At 43.5% G+C, this 19,722-nt stretch overlaps 1 long non-coding RNA gene across 1 annotated transcript; it reads left to right on the top strand.

The window, feature by feature from the left end:
- The first annotated feature begins 255 nt into the window (after window positions 1-255).
- LOC118495456 lies at window positions 256-19,035 on the top strand. The gene is made up of 3 exons (XR_004897888.1): window positions 256-557; window positions 17,288-17,293; window positions 19,023-19,035. It is a non-coding gene; the product is annotated as an uncharacterized LOC118495456 (long non-coding RNA).
- Window positions 19,036-19,722: the final 687 nt, after the last annotated feature.

The raw sequence follows: 19,722 nt of genomic DNA on the forward strand, positions 1-19,722 counted from the left end.
ATCTGATTGTAAAGCAATTTGACAGAGTCAGAAGAGTGACAAGCCAACTGGTTGCAGCACACACAGTATTACCATTTTAATAAATAAAATGTTTTGCTTTAAAACTGGTTTCATGGTGCTGACGTGCACATGTGCTGACGTTTACGGTAAGCATATTTTCTCACTTCCGGCGCTTCCGTGACACGCAAAAACGTATTCAACTCTGCTTTATTGTTTAATTTAGCACCTAATTGCCTGGATTGCATTTAAACTACACTTGTTATACTCAATCTCTTATAGTTCTCTTCTCTTACAGCGACTGCCTCGCTGATCTCACAATTGTTAAAACGCTGTTAGCTACTTTAGCTTAGCCATTAGCAATGGCTAATTCCTCTCCCTCTCCTGCTCTTTCTTGCTTGGTGTGTCAAATGATTAGCTATTATTCTGCCTCCTTTAGTGATAAAGATACATGTAATAAATGTAGTTTATTTGCTGCTCTGGAGGCGAGGCTTAGTGAGTTTGAGGCACACGGCTCCGCACCATGGAATCAAAATCGTATGCTTCCGTAGCTAGCCAGCGTTCCGTAGCTGGTGCGGGCCAACATACTGTAGCTTCTGTTAGCAGTCCCCCGGCAGGCCCTGAGCAGCTGGGCGAGTGGATGACTGTCCGAAGGAAGCCTAGCGCCTAGGTCTAAACCTGGGAATCGCACATGGCGGCGGTCGCTCTAAACCGGAGCCCATGGCTAACCACCAACCTCTTTGCCTTTCTAACTTTGCCTTATCCCCACTCAGTGACACACCCGCTGAGAAGCCAACTCTGGTTATTGGGAGCTCTATACTGCGGAACATGAGGTTGGCGGCTCCAGCGGCCGTGGTCGTGTGCATCCCTGGGGCCACAGCGGGTGATGTGGAATCCTATCTACGGTAAAGCTGCTGGCTAAAGATAACCGTATACAAAAAGCTCATACTTCTCGTAGGTGGTAATAATACCTGATTACGCAAAAGTCACTTTGTGCGTATGCAAAAACAATGTCGGACTCAGTAGTTTTCTTTGGGCCCCTGCCAAACCTGATCAGCGATGAGGTTACAAGTACAGCCACATGTCATCCTTCATGTCATCCTTCAACTGCTGGTTGTCAGGGTGGTGCCCAGCTAATCATGTGGGCTACGAAGATAACTGGAGGGCGTTCTGGGGAAAGCCTAGTCTGATTAGGAGGGCGGCATATATCCCACTTTGGATGGATCAAAAAATCTGACTGAGTCTATTATCGGTCATAAACCATGACAACCCAGAGTTGAAATCAGTAATCAGAGGTGCAGTGTTACGCGCTGCTCTGTGCTTCCGTTGGAGCAGTCGCCCACTCATAGTTCCATAACCACAGTGTCTGTCCCCCGACTCAAATCAGTTAAATCAAAGGTAAACAAAAGAGGAGCTATACTTAAGAACCTAATTGGAATTAAAACCACCACTGTAATGATAGAACAGAATAGGAAATTAGACTATTAAATGTTCTATTGCTGTCTTCTAAAGCAGTACTAGTAAACAATTTGATATCAGATAATTAATCCTAAACCTAAACTAAATTATAACTCGTTTGAAAGCCTTATTCTTAATCTTCTACCTTACATCCAACATGGAGAACATTACAGCCAATTATATTTGTTGTTGTTTACCAAGCTCCAGGTCCGTATTCTGAATTTTTTTTCAGTTTTGAGTTTTTTATCAAGTCTAGTCCTTAGAACAGATAAAATAATTATTGTAGGTGATTTTAATATCCATGTGGATATTCACAACGATAGCTCATACTACCTTATTGTCCCACTACACACTGCAGTGCCCTGCAGTGCCCTGCTACACCCTGCTACACCCTGCAGTGCCCTGCTACGCCATGGACTACTACAACAACTACTATTTCTAGTCATAGTTCCATTATCTTTATTGTGACTATAATTGGCATTGTTCATCATACCCCCAACCGGCACCAGCAGACAACTGCCCAGCAAGAGCCTGGGTCTGTTCGAGGTTTCTTCCTAAAAGGAAGTTTTCCTCACCACTCAAGGTTTTTGACTAAAAGGAAGTTTTTCCTCGCCACTGTCGCACTAAATGCTTGCTCTTGTGGGAATTACTGGAATTGTTGTGTCTTTGTAAATTATTCTGTAAAGTCTCTCTAGATAACTCTTATGATTTGATACTATAAATAAAATGTATTTGAATTGTATGGTTTCTCCTCTTCTCACTGCAGCACTTTTCAAGTTCTTATGCATACATTTTTCCTGCCTCTCTTCCTCCCCTCTGTGGGTTAGCTGTCATCCCTCTGTTTGCTCTTGTGACTTCTGAAACTGACGCAGCACAGCTGAGGCCAAATATTAAAAATTGTCAAGGGTTAAAGGTGCAGAGGTCAAAAGGAGGATGTGTTCTCTTCACAAACACATACATACATACTGCATATTTTCACAGTCAAAAAACCTAAAGAAGTATAAGGAACGCAGATTCTTTCAGGGCAAGGGGGGGGGCACTAAATGGTTTGATGAGTATGGAAATAATATGAATTACAAAATTTGGTCTTCACAGTCACCAGATCTCAACCTAACTGAACACCTATCGGAGATTTTGGAGAAATTTGTTAGACAGCACCCTTCACCATCATCAAAACACTGAATAAGGTAATGTCTTTTGGAAGAGGAGTGAGTGAGTGAGTGAGTGAGTGAGTGAGCGTCCCAACATAAAATACTTGGGGGATATTTACTGAATATTTGTGGCAATCTTAAGACCCCTCCTCCACAGCACTGTGGAGGAAGGTCTGGCAATGTGAAACTACCTGGGACCACGTGATGATGTAGGGCGCACGCCCCAGTATAAAACCCTTACGCCATCACGCAATCTGTTCCTTCTATTTTCTTCAAATTTCATTATCTGTTTTCATAAGGACAGACAGCAGTCATCTCACCGTTACAGTTTGTTTGTGCTGAACTACTGTCAGATAGGTAAGTAGGCTAACGTTGGATTTCCATCTAGCCAGTGGTTAGAGTTTTCTGAGTTGTTCTAAGAAAAAATATAAGCATATAAATATATCTACTATACTGCACTATACTTAAGACTGCCTCTATATTCTCATTGATTAAGATGTAAAGTGTGAGTCAACAAACACACAAACACACACACACACACACACACACACACACACACACACACACACCTGTAAGATTTGTGGTGCTGTCTGTATTCATTAATAAAGAGAACGACCGGGAGTATGGGAAGTGGTAGAGAGGGACAGACAGGAAAGGACAGCACAGACAGGTATGGAAAATAATAGCCAATTTAGCCTTGTCGTCTTAATGCTACACCTTGGCATTTTGAATTTTGCCTTATTATTTTTCTTCAACAGACACTTGTCATATTGTGCGGAGGAAAAGTTTCACTTTCCCTAATGTCGCATTGAAACCAAAGGGGCACAGTAAGCGATCCCTTTAAAATCCTTAAAAAAAGAAAGGCAGTAGTAGGAAGAGGGAATGGGAGGAGGAGGTGAGACAGATGAAGAGGAGGGGAGGGTCACTGTCTGTGTCCTCGCTCTGTTTTTATTCTATCGTTGCTCGATGTCCGCTGTGGCAGAAGAGGATAATGAGGAGAGAGAAAGGGAGGTATCAGAGGGATGAAGATGATGAGACGAAGGGGGGAAAAAAACAGAGAGTTTAAGGAAGGAGAAAGAGAAAATGATCTGGATCAGGGGGCAGAGTTTATATAAAATGGATATCTGTTTTAGATGTGTGTATCATGTCTGCAAGGTACACCTTGGCCTGTTTTTGTCATGAGTACTTTCACACAGAACATGAATATTACACGGCGATAAAGCGACATCATTTTTTTCTCGGAACAAGGCTAATTTTTCAGAATTTAATTTAGCAAATAAAGAAATCAACCATTCATGTTGGGTTGTTTACTTAATATGAGGATCATAATACAACAAAAGGAGGCTGTATAGATGGCAAACTTTATTACTACTTTCAATCTTGACAAAGGCAGCGTTTACCAGATACACTCTTTCCATTCTTACCTTTCACAATAAAAGCCCCAGACATATGCCACACTGCTTAACTGTTTACCAGAGTGAGTTAAATTCACTAATTTCGCTAAAAGGAAAACCAAAAAAAAATAGCTTACAGTAGCTTAGTGTTAGCTTTTCCTGCTTCGGCTTCCCGACTGTGGTCGGACAGCACAGGGGGAGACGGGGCTGGAGTCTCTGGAGCTAATCCTCGTCACTCCACTCAGCAGCCAGGGAAACAAGACAGAACAGTAGTTTTTGGAGCTGCAGCATTTATTTGTACTCAAACTGCACACTCTAGTTTCTGTACATTCACTTTGTATCTTCACTGCTAAACGTTACCTCTCCTCTGCTCCGATCGCTCTCTTTTGTCCTCTCACACCACATCCCCTGTGTCTTTCTCTGTCTCTTCAGCCAACCCGGTCTCACGGCAGTTCGTGAAATGGTCACGTTATTTTGATCTATTGATTCGTCAACAGGGACACGATTTTCTCGTTTATTTCGTGGTGGTCACCACGAAATGGGAACTTGACCATTTCGCGACGCAACAATGGGAAAATGAAATGCCACACGCGGTAGACGGTGACAACGGCCGCCGGGACACGATCCGCGGTCTGTGGGGGACACAACAACGGGGAAATGAAACGCCACACGCGGTAGAAGTTGACAACAACGGCCGCCGGCACACGATCCGTGGTCTATGGGGGACACAACAACGGGGAAATGAAACGCCACATGCCGGCGACAACAACGGGAAGGACCGCCACACGCGGGACGCGCTACAACAACGAGACGGTTGTGGTTAGGGAAAAAACAACGGGGAAATGAACTGTCACACGCAGGAGACGGCAACAACAACTGGATGGTTGTGGTTAGGAGATCCCCAATGACCCATCCACCACCCCAACCAACCTCCTTACGTGGATTTTCGGCTTTTCAATACTACTCGCTACCGTAATCGTGCTGTTATCACGACAGATGCTTCCCATTGAAATACATTAGTTTAACATTCGTGCTCACCACCATGATAAAAACGAGAAAATCGTGTCCCTGTACACGAATCAATAGATTAAATATCGTCACCATTTCACGAACTACCCTGAGACTGGGCTGCTTCAAACTCACATCAAAACCTCAAACTGTCCCACCGACACGGTAGATGAGACGGCGCGAATATTTGAACCTTTTATTGAACAACTGTTGCAAATTCGCATTGCTGCCGGTATAGTCTCGTTTTGCCAGACCCTCCTCCAAAGCGCGCTGAAGGAAGGTCTGGCTACTCTATACAGCATTCGGGGATGGGAGGAAAACGTGCTCTGGTTTAATGGCATTTCTTTAAACCAATCAGAAACGCCACAGGCGGTAGACGGTGACAACAATGACATGATCCGCGGCCTCTGGGGGACGCAACAACGGGGAAATGAAACGCCACATGACGGCGACAACAACGGGAAGGACCGCCACACGTGGGACGCGCTACAACAACGGGACGGTTGTGGTTAGGAAAAGAACAACGGGGAAATGAACCGTCACACGCAGGAGACGGCGACAACAACGGGATGGTTGTGGTTAGGAGAAGAAGAACGCGGAAAGGAACTGCCACACGTGGGGCGCGATCCCCGGTCTCCGGGGTGAAAGTCCTGTGTTGTTTGACCCATCCACCACCCCAACCAACCTCCTTACGCACATTTCTTTAAACCAATCAGAATCGTCAGGGGCGGTGCAAAACTCCGCACAGAGTCACTGCAAAATAGTCGTGCGAGAGAAAACTCCGATTGGACAGATAGTCTAGATAGCTGTCTCAATTTACCATGCAGAGATCTGAGCAGTAGTCAACACTAGTCCTCATAAATCCACCGAATTTAAAATCCCAACACAAAGAAGGCCCCCAGTGTGTAAAGGCCATGAATTGAATATTTGTTGAATGTGTGTGTACTGAATGTATGTTACATGCTTTTGTCATAGACATAGACATTTGTGTGGTTGTGCGTGTCTGTGTGTGTGTGTGTGTCACACCTTTTTACGCAACCCAGCATTTCAATTAAAGGCTGAAAGCAGTCCTTTGTTTGGCATACTGTTGAGGAGAGAGAAAGAAAGAGCGAAGCGTATTACTCTATTCCAACGTTCAGTGGGAACAAAAAGGAAAGATTCAGTTGTGTTCCTGTCAGCCGGGCATGAAGGACAAACTCTTTTCATTGACGTTCAGAGGACACACACACACACACACACACACACACACACACACACACAAATGAAACTCTTCCACCCTTATGCCAGCTCCTTCGACAGTATATCCAGACACACATATTCACAGAATGCACACAATAGGAGGTCTGTATGTATAGTGTCCTGCCTCCAGTTATAATGATAAATGTAAAGCATGGCTTTCTCTCTCAGTGGTGAATCTACATGCTGTGGCTAAACTAATAAAGAAGGCTCCAAACTCTTTCACTGAAAGAATTATTGGAACATCATTTGTACAATTACATTCTCTGGGTATGAAAGTTCAACATTTTACAAGAAAATCTCTCGTTCATGCTGCTACATTGATCCTTTAATTTCTAACTCAATGGTCCACAGTACAACAGTGTGAGACAAATAGTGTCCCAGTAGGAGTACTGGTACTAACAATGTTCCTTATGAAATGTACACACACATAGCATATTTAGGATTAATCAGGGAAATACTCTCAAACATGGATTGCTGGTCAACTGAGCATAACAATAGCCTAAAGAAAAAAAAATTGGGTTGTCTTCACAATCTACTATTAGCTGCAATTTCTCTTATTCTGTCAGGTTTGTTTATCCACTTTGCAATGCTGCACATTTCTTGCAGGCAAAACATGAAAAAGAATCCTTTTGATTTGGCTTTTAATTGTCCAACATCATTACATAAGCAATGTTTTATATTGTGAAAGAAAACAAAAAGCCGTGAGTTTACCTTATAAGTTATATGCAGCTTTGGCACATTTTAGCTTCCTCTATTACCTTTCAGGAAGAAGTGGGTGTGAAATTAGGAAAAGATGGTATCCATTTGCATCTTGCATAGTTTCGTAGATATGGGCTGTTTTCTAAACCACCATACTATACTAGCAGTAAGCAGTCTACTGATTTGGCCAAAATAATATGTATGCAGCATGTAAACAAAGCCAAAAATATCCGGATGTACTGAAAAAATCTTCCCATACGCATTGGACCAGTCTACTTCGCCTACTGTATCCCACAATGCAAAGCGCTGGAACAGTCACAACATATGTGGCTTGCCATTGTGACTAACAACTGGAAGCTTTTCATAATGTTCATCTGCTATTTCATAACTAAATTCACTTCTAAGAATTTTTTAGGCGAGAAATCAATTGTGTATATTTCGAATATAGACAGTTTTACAAAAATATCTTCCGACTTTTTCGGAGTTGAGAAGCTCCTAAACTGACGAGACAGCCAGCTAGCGCCTGCCGGGGTTGTTAGCTTGCCTGCTGGCCGCTATTTTGCATATCTCCATCCGCCGCTTAGCGCTGCCCATGACGATTGTGATCGGTTTAAAGAAATGCCGATTAACCAGAGCACGTTTTTCTCCCATCCCAGAATGCTGTGTGGACTAGCCAGACCCTCCTCTGCAACGCTGTGAAGGAAGGTCTGGCAAAGCGAGACTAATCTTTATCTGACTGTTTGTGCGTAGAATCATTTTTGTGTGTGGCTTCTTCAAGGACAAAGTGAAAACAGCATCAGAGCTGGTGCAATTGGACCAAAACACCCACACACACAACAAAGTTTTTTTTTTTAACTTCCAGTTATTGATTTAAATGTCTGTTTATTTCACTTACTGTCTGTTGTGTGATGTTTTGAAATAAGTATAGATAGATTCTGAATGAAAGAGACAGAGGGTATTTTTGGGGCACAATCAAAGGGATAATCCAACCATGGCCATAACCAAACTGATTCCCATGAATTGTTTGTGACATTAAATGGTGCAGTGCGGACAAGGTAAGGCTCTGATGCACTCCTTACAGTTTGATGTTTGTATTGCTGATGATCATGAATTTAAGATCATCGAGTGACCACGATGTTTTTTTTCCCACGGATTTTAGGGTGACAGAAGCACTGACTGTATAAACTGTTAAATAATTACAATCACAGAGCAAGATTATTTGATCTTTTAGGGTTTATTTTCCTTTTGGTGTCTTCAAGAGCTTAATACTTAAACAAATGTAACTACAGTGCTCTGAGTGACACCCTATCACTGGGGTTACTATGTGGGAATTTGTGTGTTCTTTTTCATCCATCTTTGTGATCTGGACGTATCAGTAATGCTTCTTGTCATCTGTCACACTTTTCTTGGAGTCAGGAGGGATTGTGTTGGTGTGGGAGCAAATAGACAACTATTTCTAAATCAAGTGGGATACAAGGTGGTTTCATCATCAATGACAGATTTATAGAGGTTTGAATGAATAATAAGTTCAACCAAATAATGTATGTGTTTCGTGAGAAAAAAGATGATCAGCAACGTTTGAATGAACGTAATAGGTTTTATAGCCATCTAATTGCTGTAGTATGTTTTTTTTCTTCCAATGTCACAGAAGTAAGTGAAAACATTTAACACCACTTACTAAAATCTCCCTAGATCCCATAACGTCTGAAACTGAATACAGATGTTGGGGACAAGATGTTGAAGGTATGAGTGGTGATTTGCATTGTATCGCATAAAGCAGGTCTTGTTATTCAAATGTGACTTATTATAGACAAGGACCGAAAACACCTTTTTGAACCATGTTTAAACTGATGTAGTTTAGGCTGTGTTTAAATCACATGCTAAACAAGCACATATTCAGAAACTAGAAGAACCTCAAATTCATCATACATGCACTTTGGCCTTTCAGTTCTTTTGTTACAAGCTTTTCCATTTGGGTATGGCAAATAGGCGGACAAAAAGAAAGACAGGTAGGACAAAGCTGTTTTTGTTAACTGTGTGTTTTCAAGTAATAATAGAATTTTTCTCACGGCATTGACCTTCAGGCAATTTTGGAAAAGTTAATAACAAACTGATGATACCAAAATGCATGACATGGCATCCTTCACAAAAAAACAAAAAATCAGACCATCTTCGATGTGAAGATCTTCAGTTGAAGATTTGATGTGAATGTAATATCAGCAGTTGATTAGTGCACCATTATTTACCTCTGTTATAATGTAAAGCAGCAGACCTTGCACATATCTTGCATTAATTGCCAATGTCACTAAAGGCGAGAACTGTTCAGAAAAATTGAAAATCGTTACAGAGTCAAGAACTTGTTTTCGTATCCATGGAAACTAGTGAGGTTTGAAGTACTGACCCATATAGCAGGTCAGGCACCTCGCAGACGTGATGACAGTGACCACTTCAGACTCATCGTTCTTTGTATAGCTGAAGTCAGCCGAGGCCCAGGCTGCAATCCAGAGGGTGGACATTTGGATTCAACTGCAGTCATTAAGTATCTGCTTGCAAACTTTTGCAAACACATTTAATTTGATATCATTTGAGATCACACAGCTGGTGATCACAAGTGAGGGACACAGTGTGTGTGTGTGTCTGTTTCTGTATCTGTGTGTGCGCGTGCGTGTGCGTGTGCGTGTGCGTGTGAGTGTGAGTGTGCGTGTGCATGTGGTTTGTTACATCCAGAGACCAGAGAGTTGTGATGGTGGTTATGAATTATAAAGGTGTGCAGTAATTATTTGTACACTATAGAAGCAACTGGTGCAGAAAGCATGATGAATGCTTTACAAAAAGACAAAAATAACTTTGGGCTGGAACAATGTATTCTTCAAACATGGGAGGCTACAGACCAAAAGTGAGAAAGCAGAATGTGAACACGCGACACAAGGGGACACTAGGTGGGGATGTGAGCTAGGTGTGAACGGTGCTTACATGAGCCTGCTCAGATTGCTGGTAGCTGTAGACAATTCAAGATGTCTACATCTGCCAAGTGGAAAGACTATAGATTATTTTTTTAAAACCAGGTTTTTTTCTCTCTCCCGATAATGATCTAGGAAATTTCATCTCAATTAAATGTTCTGTTGCAGTCATCATTTAACAAAAAAAAACAACAACTTCATTTTGAGATGCCTCTTAACCTCTTTTCTTGCCTTTTCACCTTGCGGTGTGTCCCAGCGTACCACGAGAAAGCCACACGTTTGCCACAGTTGCAGCGCACTTGCGCCTCTGCATAGCATGTGTTACAGTATATATAGTCTGGATCAACTGAAGTACATTTCCAGGTAAACTCTGTGTGTTGCCGTTCTCACAACTCTGTTCGCTTCGGGAAACAACAACAAACTTTGAGCTAGCAAGCTACACGCTGAAAATGGCAAGTTTTGAAGACAATTTGGATCATGTGACAAGGAAGGCCTGCTTGGTTCTTTCGGGGAATGATTGTAAAGATTTACAAAAGATATGCTTATGGCATTTACTCTCTAACTGGGACCTTTTGGGACAGACCTTTTCGGGGATTTGCTATGGACGAAATACACGCGCCGGTACATTGGTAAAAGCAAACTACGTTTAACCGTGTATCCAGCTGATTTCAATAGCTTACGTTACTGTGTTGTGTGAACAGTTAACTTTATTTTATATTGTAAGTGGTGTTTTCTTTTGCGGGGTGCAAATGTTCCACCAAAACAAGTTCTTTCCAGAGACTATTTTGCAGAGCCACCGTCGCTGCATCTGGAGCTTAGCGCCGCCTAAGACGATTGTGATTGGTCTGAAAAAATGCAAACAACCCAGAGCGTTTTTTCTCTCCTGTCCTAGAAAGTATGTGTGGTGTAGCCAGACCTTACTCCACAGCGCTGCGGAGATAGGTCTGGCAATGCTACAGTATACACAGCTTAAACACAGTTAAACCAACTACAGCCAAGATTCCAAGCAAAATGAAAGGTGGGAGCTGCTGTAGTGAAGTGAAAAAAAGAACTCGTTCAACCATTAAAAGTGGAATAGGCAGAAAGCAAAAGAAACGTTAGAATTTGGAGTAGATTGAGACCTTTTCCTGCAGCTCTTACTCTCACGTCTCTGCCCAGCCCCTCCCATCAGAGGTGCATTGGCATATGTACTGGCTTCATACAGTAACCTGTACGAGTACGAGTCATTGATTATTATTATTATTTTGTTTTTGAACCTTTATTTAACCAGGTAAGCCGATTGAGAACAAATTCTCATTTGCAACGACGACCTGGCCAAGACAAAGCATAAACGTGTGAGACAACATAGAGTTACACAGTAAATATGCAAAATATAAACATACAAAATACAGTAAAGAATCTACAGAAAATACCGATCAAATAAAGAGTGGATATACAGTTTGTGCAAGGTGATGTCTGAGTGGTATGGCAGTAACATAATACAAATAGAGTAAAAAGTAAAAAAAAAAATACTGAAAGTAGTACCGAGTCTATATGCAGTTTGTGCAAATGGAATAGTGCAAAAGAGCATTTCATCCCGATGCCGTTATATAGCAGCAATCCTATGAGAATGGCAGTCCTGTTTTCTTTATGAAGCTCTTTGAGCGGCAAACTGTGATTTGAGGCTTGATCTAGTTACAACACATGAACTTGAATTAGCCGCAGCCGTGAGCCTTGCCACAGCAAAAGTCAGCTCCCTGTACAAAAAAACTGGACTTCCTTTTTACACAATTTCATTACTCTATGTACTGTCTGGATGACAATAACGTATCTCAGTAACACTTTATAACAACCATCATTAACAAATAGTAAATGATAGTTAATTAAACATGACTGAGGTATTTCACTGTTAACAAACAATGAAATGATGAAAGCATCAAAGCATCAAGTAACATAATTTGGCCCTATACAATCTTTTCTTGTTGATCTATAAAGGAGATGATTTTGTTATTATTTGGTCACTGATAGTAGGTAATCTAAATTATTTTTTATAGTTGCTTAAAGTGCCCATATTATGAAAAAAATTGAAAAATGAAAAATGAATGAAAAAAAATTTGGGGTGTTATTTTGTGTCTCTGGTGCTTCCACACACATACAAACTTTGAAAAAAATCCATCCATGCTGTTTAGAGTGAGATACGGTTTCTGAATGTGTCCTGCCTTCAGTCTCTGGGTGAGCTGTTCAAAATCGGCACGGCTTGTGACGTCACAAGCCGAAACGAGCAGGCTAACCGCAACCATTAGCTCGTTAGCATGCTAACGCTAATGCTAACGCTAGCATGCTACCTCGTTCTCAATAGCAAAGCACTGCTACAACACACACAAGTTCACCATAATCTACAAAAGGAACTACTTACATGTGCGCCCTCATTTAGAAGTCTCCCAGCTAATCCTGCCTTGTAACTGACCGAAGTTGTAGAAACAGCCTGTCTTTTACTGTCTATGGAGCTAGCTAGCTGACATGATCTACATCTGAGCTACTGCACATGTGCAGTGCAATCAAAGATAGTACAGAAGAAGAAGAAGAAGAAAAGAGGTCTCACTCTGTAGCTAAAACAGAGACCAGGTGAAAAGAGGATCTGCAGCAGTGAGAGAGAGCACTGCAGTACAACAAAAATATGGTGTTTTTTGAAAATTAAACCATGTAAACCTATCCTGGTACAACCTTAAAATACAATTATGAACCTGAAAATGAGCATAATATGGCTGCTTTAAAGTTTTTAATAACTATTACCAAGGTATTATAATCATCATATGCAACTTCATAATAGCCATCTGGATGATGTTTATTGGCGGTTTACAAAGAATTTCTTAAAGGTTTACAAATCATTTGATAATCATTAATTTACAATTAATATAATATATAAAATGGTATGGTGTGTGCAACAATAAACTGTTAAAATAACAAATTATAGCATTACTAATAATTAGTAAACATTGTTAATTGCCATTTCATTGTTTGTTAAAGCAACACTATGTAACTTTTCCTGCTTCGGTCCCCCTACAGGTTGGAAGCAGAATTGTCCATTACATTACATTGTCCAGTTCATTCGAACTACAGATCCGCTACCCGATCTGGCAAACTTGCATAATGTAATGTAATGGACAATTCCACTTACAACCTGTAGGGGGACCGAAGCGGGAAAAGTTACATAGTGTTGCTTTAACAGTAAAATAACTATTAACTTAAGTTTAACTAACTGTCAAATTACAATTCATTAGTGATGGATATTATAAAGTGTCTTATCTACTAGTTTAGCCTTGAATTAGCTGCAGCTGCCAGCCTTTGGCTACGGTTAGCAGAATTTTCACCAAAGGGACGTGCATCTGCATCTGTAGAACAGCCAATAGGAACTCTCTCTCTCTCTCTCTCTCTCTCTCTCTCTCTCTCTCTCTCTCTCTCCCCCCCCCCCAAGGAGGAGGTGCAGGAGTCTAGTTTTCTCTCAGACCACTTGAATAAAAATATGCTGAAAGATTATAATAAGACCTATACAGTAAAGACCCACTTTTATTCTATTCTGTTCTCATAAATGACATGGCTTTATGAGCCAGGGTGCACACAAAACTAATCTTTTTGATTACATTTTTTTTTTTTTTATACATTTAATCGCGTAAATAAAACTAATGAGTAAATGAGATTTATAAATGAGATATAAATCTAAAATGAGAATAATGCAGATTGGTGATGAGGATGTGACTTTGCGGCTCCTAAACGCAGAAAAGAGAACTGCATGTTGGACTATCACAGGAATCCTTCCTTCTCCCTCTTTCATACCTGTTTCACTCTGTCTGAATCATTTACCGCTGCTTCCAAAACAACACTACTTCTTTTGGGTTCATCCAGAGGTGTCAGCGTCTGAAAAGTGAGGAACCTGCATGAGGTTTTCAATGTTCTCACCTTTTTCGTCACATTTTATTAAAGAGGAAAATGAGAGAAAAGATCCAAGAAAGGTGGTAACATAATTACAGACAAAACACACCGCTGCCATGGTTGGGTACATTTAGAAGGGCCATTACATTTTTACATCACAGATGATCAAATCTCCGGTGTCTGAAAACAACAGATACACAGGTAGACTAAGTGACAAAACCAATCCGTTAATGAAGTAGATGCATGCAAATGAAGTACTTAGCACTCTTTCTTGTTTGTTTTTCACAACTTATGTTAAAATACAATTAGATCCTAGGAAGCAGACTTTAAGACGAGTCAAATACTTCTGAAGAAACTATTACAATGCATTGATGGGATGTGTGAATAGAATAGCTAGAATAGATGTGCGAATGGCAACCAATAGCGAAAGCCATGAAGTGGAAGTAGACCTGTTTTTAACCTGAAGAAGAATTTGACCTTAGCAGGCATCTAAAATTTGTTTCTGAGAATATCTGATGAAGAAATATTTAGCAATGTTGCTAAATTCTGATTACATTTTTAAATATTTGCTGTCCTGAAAATGTGCAGTGACACTGCCCCTCTTCATAAAGGCCACGATCATAAATATTTATGAAGAAACATTTTAAAACCAAGTTTTCACAGGCATCAAATGTTGCATGACCATAATTTGTTAGGCGTGGCTCTTGGGAGCGATGTTAGTCTGTCTATTAGTCTGTCAGTCTAGCACTTTGGATGATATATAATAATAATAATAATAATAATACATTTTATTTATATAGCACTTTACATGGTCCTCTCCTGGAACCATCACCTTATCGTGGTGGAGAGGTTTGTGTGTCCCTATGAACCTGAGGGCTGTGTTGTCTGGAGCTTTGTGCTCCTGGTAGGGTCTCCCAAGGCAAAGTGGTCTCAGGTGAGGGGCCAGACAAAGAATGGTTCAAAAACCCTATGAGTGACCGAGGAAGAGATGGAGTGACCCTGCCCGGAGGAAGCCCGGGGCCCCCGTCTGGAGCCAGGCCCAGATGGAGGGCTCGTCAGCGAGCGTCTGGTGGCCGGGTTTGCCACGGAGCTCGGCCGGGCACAGCCCGAAAAAGCTACGTGGCATCCATCTCTCCATCCCATGGGCCTACCACCTGTGGGAGGAACCGCTGGGGTCGGGTGCGCTGCCACATGGGTGGCAGTGAAGGTCAGGGGCCTCGACGGACCAGACCCGGGCAGCAGACGCTGGCTCTGGGGACGTGGAATGTCACCTCTCTGTGGGGGAAGGAGCCGGAACTGGTGCGGGAGGTGGAGCGCTACCGGTTAGATCTGGTGGGGCTTACCTCTACGCACAGTCTCGGTTCTGGAACCATACTCCTGGATAGGGGTTGGACTCTTTTCTTCTCCGGAGTTGCCCAGGGTGTGAGGCGCCGGGCGGGTGTGGGGATACTCACAAGCCCCCGGCTGAGCGCCGCTACGTTGGAGTTTACCCCGGTGGACGAGAGGGTCGCCTCCCTATGCCTGCGGGTTGTGGGGGGGGAAAACTCTGACTGTTGTTTGTGCATATGCACCAAACAAGAGTTCGGAGTATTCGGCCTTCTTGGAGACCTTGAGTGGAGTCCTATATGGGGCTCCAGTGGGGGACTCCATAGTTCTGCTGGGGGACTTCAACGCGCACATGGGCAATGATGGAGACACATGGAGAGGCGTGATTGGGAGGAACGGCCTCCCTGATCTAAACCAGAGTGGTTGTTTGTTGTTGGACTTCTGTGCTAGTCATGGATTGTCTATAACGAACACCATGTTCGAACATAGGGATGCTCATAAGTGTACTTGGTACCAGAGCACCCTAGGCCAAAGGTCAATGATCGATTTTATAATTGTTTCATCTGATCTGAGGCCGTATGTTTTGGACACTCGGGTGAAGAGAGGGGCAGAGCTGTCAACCGATCACCATCTGGTGGTGAGTTGGGTCAGGGGGTGGGGGAAGATTCTGGACAGACCTGGTAAGCCCAAACGGGTAGTGCGGGTAAATTGGGAACGTCTGGAGGAGGCCCCTGTCCAACAGACTTTCAACTCACACCTCCGGTGGAGCTTTTCGTGCATCCCTGTGGAGGCTGGGGGCATTGAACCCGAGTGGACAATGTTCAAAGTTTCCATTGCTGAAGCTGCGGCGAGGAGCTGTGGTCTTAGGGTCTTAGGTGCCTCAAGGGGCGGTAACCCACGAACACCGTGGTGGACACCGGTGGTCAGGGAAGCCGTCCGACTGAAGAAGGAGTCTTTCCGGGCTATGTTATCCCAGAGGACTCCGGAGGCAGTGGCAAGGTACCGAAGGGCCCGAAGGGCTGCAGCCTCTGCCGTGAAAGAGGCAAAGCAGCGGGTGTGGGAGAAGTTCGGAGAAGACATGGAGAAGGACTTTCGGTCGGCACCAAGGTGCTTCTGGAAAACCGTTCGCCACCTCAGGAGGGGGAAGCGGGGAACCATCCAAGCTGTGTACAGTAAGGATGGGACGCTGTTGACCTCAACTGAGGAGGTAATAGGGCGGTGGAAGGAGCACTTTGAGGAACTCCTAAATCCGACTAATACGCCCTCTATGGTAGAGGCAGAGCTGGAGGATGATGGGGGATTGTCGTCAATTTCCCGGGTGGAAGTTGCTGAGGTAGTTAAACAACTCCACAGTGGCAAAGCCCCAGGGATTGATGAGATCCGTCCAGAAATGCTTAAAGCTCTGGGTGTGGAGGGGTTGTCTTGGTTGACACGCCTCTTCAATATTGCGTGGAAGTCTGGGACGGTGCCTAAGGAGTGGCAGACCGGGGTGGTGGTTCCCCTTTTCAAAAAGGGGGACCAGAGGGTGTGTGCCAATTATAGGGGTATCACACTTCTCAGCCTCCCTGGTAAAGTCTTCTCCAAGGTGCTGGAAAGGAGGGTTCGGTCGATCCTCAGGTTGAAGAGGAACAATGCGGATTCCGTCCTGGTCGTGGAACAACGGACCAGATCTTTACTCTCGCAAGGATCCTGGAGGGAGCCTGGGAGTATGCCCAACCGGTCTACATGTGCTTTGTGGATCTCGAGAAGGCCTATGACCGGGTCCCCCGGGAGATACTGTGGGAGGTTCTGCGGGAGTATGGGGTGAGGGGGTCCCTTCTCAGGGCCATCCAATCTCTGTACAACCAAAGCGAGAGCTGTGTCCGGGTTCTCGGCAGTAAGTCGGACTTGTTTCAGGTGAGAGTTGGCCTCCGCCAGGGCTGCGCTTTGTCACCAATCCTGTTAGTAGTATTTATGGACAGGATATCGAGGCGTAGTAGGGGTGGATGAGGGGTTGCAGTTCGGTGGGCTGGGGATCTCATCGCTGCTCTTTGCAGATGATGTGGTCCTGATGGCATCATCGGTCTGTGACCTTCAGCACTCACTGGATCGGTTCGCAGCCGAGTGTGAAGCGGCTGGGATGAGGATCAGCACCTCTAAATCGGAGGCCATGGTTCTCAGCAGGAAACCGATGGAGTGCCTTCTCCAGGTAGGGAATGAGTCCTTACCCCAAGTGAAGGAGTTCAAGTACCTTGGAGTCTTGTTCACGAGTGAGGGAACAATGGAGCAGGAGATTGGTCGGAGAATCGGCGGGTGCGGTATTACATTCAATTTATCGCACCGTTGTGACGAAAAGAGAGCTGAGCCAGAAGGCAAAGCTCTCGATCTACCGGTCAGTTTTCGTTCCTACCCTCACCTATGGTCATGAAGGTTGGGTCATGACCGAAAGAACGAGATCCAGGGTACAAGCGGCCGAAATGGGTTTCCTCAGGAGGGTGGCTGGTGTCTCCCTTAGAGATAGGGTGAGAAGCTCAGTCATCCGTGAGGAGCTCGGAGTAGAGCCGCTGCTCCTTTGTGTCGAAAGGAGCCAGTTGAGGTGGTTCGGGCATCTGGTAAGGATGCCCCCTGGGCGCCTCCCTAGGGAGGTGTTCCAGGCACGTCCAGCTGGGAGGAGGCCTCGGGGAAGACCCAGGACTAGGTGGAGGGATTATATCTCCAACCTGGCCTGGGAACGCCTCGGGATCCCCCAGTCGGAGCTGGTTAATGTGGCTCGGGAAAGGGAAGTTTGGGGTCCCCTGCTGGAGCTGCTACCCCCGCGACCCGAGACCGGATAAGCGGACGAAGATGGATGGATGGATGGACTTTACATGGTACTCAAAGACACTTTACAGTAAAACCAGCACATATAGCACATTAAAAACAGATAAGCAATAAAACCAACATATAAAACAAGCATATTAAAATCAATTAAAAACAATAAAACCAGTAACTATCAGGAGAAATATATAAGACTATTGTAGGTGGAAAGCTATCTTTTTTTTTTAAGATAATGTTTTGGGCATTTTAGGCCTTTATTTATATAGGACAGCTGAAGACATGAAAGTGGAGAGAGAGAGGGAATGGCATGCAGAAAAGGACCGCAGGGCGGAGTCGAACCTGCAGCCGCTGTGTCGAGGAGTAAACTTCTGTATATGGGCGCCCGTGGAAAGCTAATCTGAAGAGGTGTGTTTTGATTAGTGTTTTGAATGTACATATACATAGATATCTCAATATCTCTAAAATGTTTTCATTTCTCCAGTGGAATTGGACATTTGTGGTTCTACCTACTGTTAGACTTTGAGTCAGAAGCATTTTCTGACTCAAACTTTTCTCAGTCCACTTGAGAGTGGACTGAGAAAATGATAATTGGCTGCTACAGGTAAACATTTTCTCACTGAAGACCGCAGTAGACAAAACTAGTGAAAAGCAGATTATGAATTAGAGGGGAGGAGATGAAAGTGAGGAAAAAGAAAAGAGAGGAGAAACAAAGAGAAGAGGAAAGAACTTTAAAAAGGACGAAAAGCGAAGTTCAATGGAAAAGAGAAATGTACAGTATGTGTGTACTTTGAACAGGTGATTTGGCCTGCTGTCACACAAACACACAAACACAACATGTATTGCATGAAAGATCCAGCACCAATTATCCAAACTAAACCCTCCTCCTATTAGAGAGGAAGGAACGGGACATAAGTGGGCATAATATTTGTTGACTACTGAACATCACCCTCATATCCAAAAACACGACTAGCAAATTCTCTGTATTTTGAATATTCTGAGCAGAAGTGTAATGTACATTTTGCACTACAGAAAGGGCAGTCTCTGCAGGCTGGTCAGCTAATTAAACGACTGCTCGGCCTCAGCAGCAGTTAATGCTGGTCAATTATGAATGAGAGAGATGGGGTGAAGAGGGCAGCATGATCAATGTGAGGGAGAGTTGGAGAGATGGATGAAAGGATGGCGCAAAGATGGAATCAAAGGGATAAAAAGCAAGACAGGAGGGAGGAAGGATTTTAAAGAGAGGAGCAAATAAAGGATGAAGGGTAAGAAGAATCCAAAGATGAGAGGGCAAGTTTGAAGTTAGAGACCAGAGAAGACGGAAAGAAAAATAGACAAAGAAAGAGAAAAAAAAAACACGTTCTCTTCAAACACATGCAGGCGGAGGTTCACACTTGATGTTGTGGTTGTGTTTTGCTACTTTGAACTAGACAGTGGAGGGTCTAATTTAGTGTCAGTCTGGCTGAAACGGAGCCTTTGGCGACATGGCACCCGGTATTTCTTTTGGTCTACCCGACAGCCAGAGGCGCCTATCTTTATCTCTCTCTCTCTTTCTCACTGTCTCTCTGTCTCTTGTCACATCTTTGTCTAGATATAAGTCGTTTCTCTCTGCTGCTGTGTCACCTGCTTCTCTGTCTGTTGTTTATGTCTCGGCCTCACATTTCGTCGTCTGTCTTAAGAATGGAATAGAATCTTTTCAACTCATTCTCTTCTAATCCTTTTATTTTTCTCAGTTTGATTCTACTGAATCCCCTGCAGTCTGGCAGTGTTAATTAATTCACCGTATTA

Source organism: Sander lucioperca, chromosome 7 (genome assembly GCF_008315115.2).
Source record: "Sander lucioperca isolate FBNREF2018 chromosome 7, SLUC_FBN_1.2, whole genome shotgun sequence".
Taxonomy (NCBI): Eukaryota; Metazoa; Chordata; class Actinopteri; order Perciformes; family Percidae; genus Sander; species Sander lucioperca.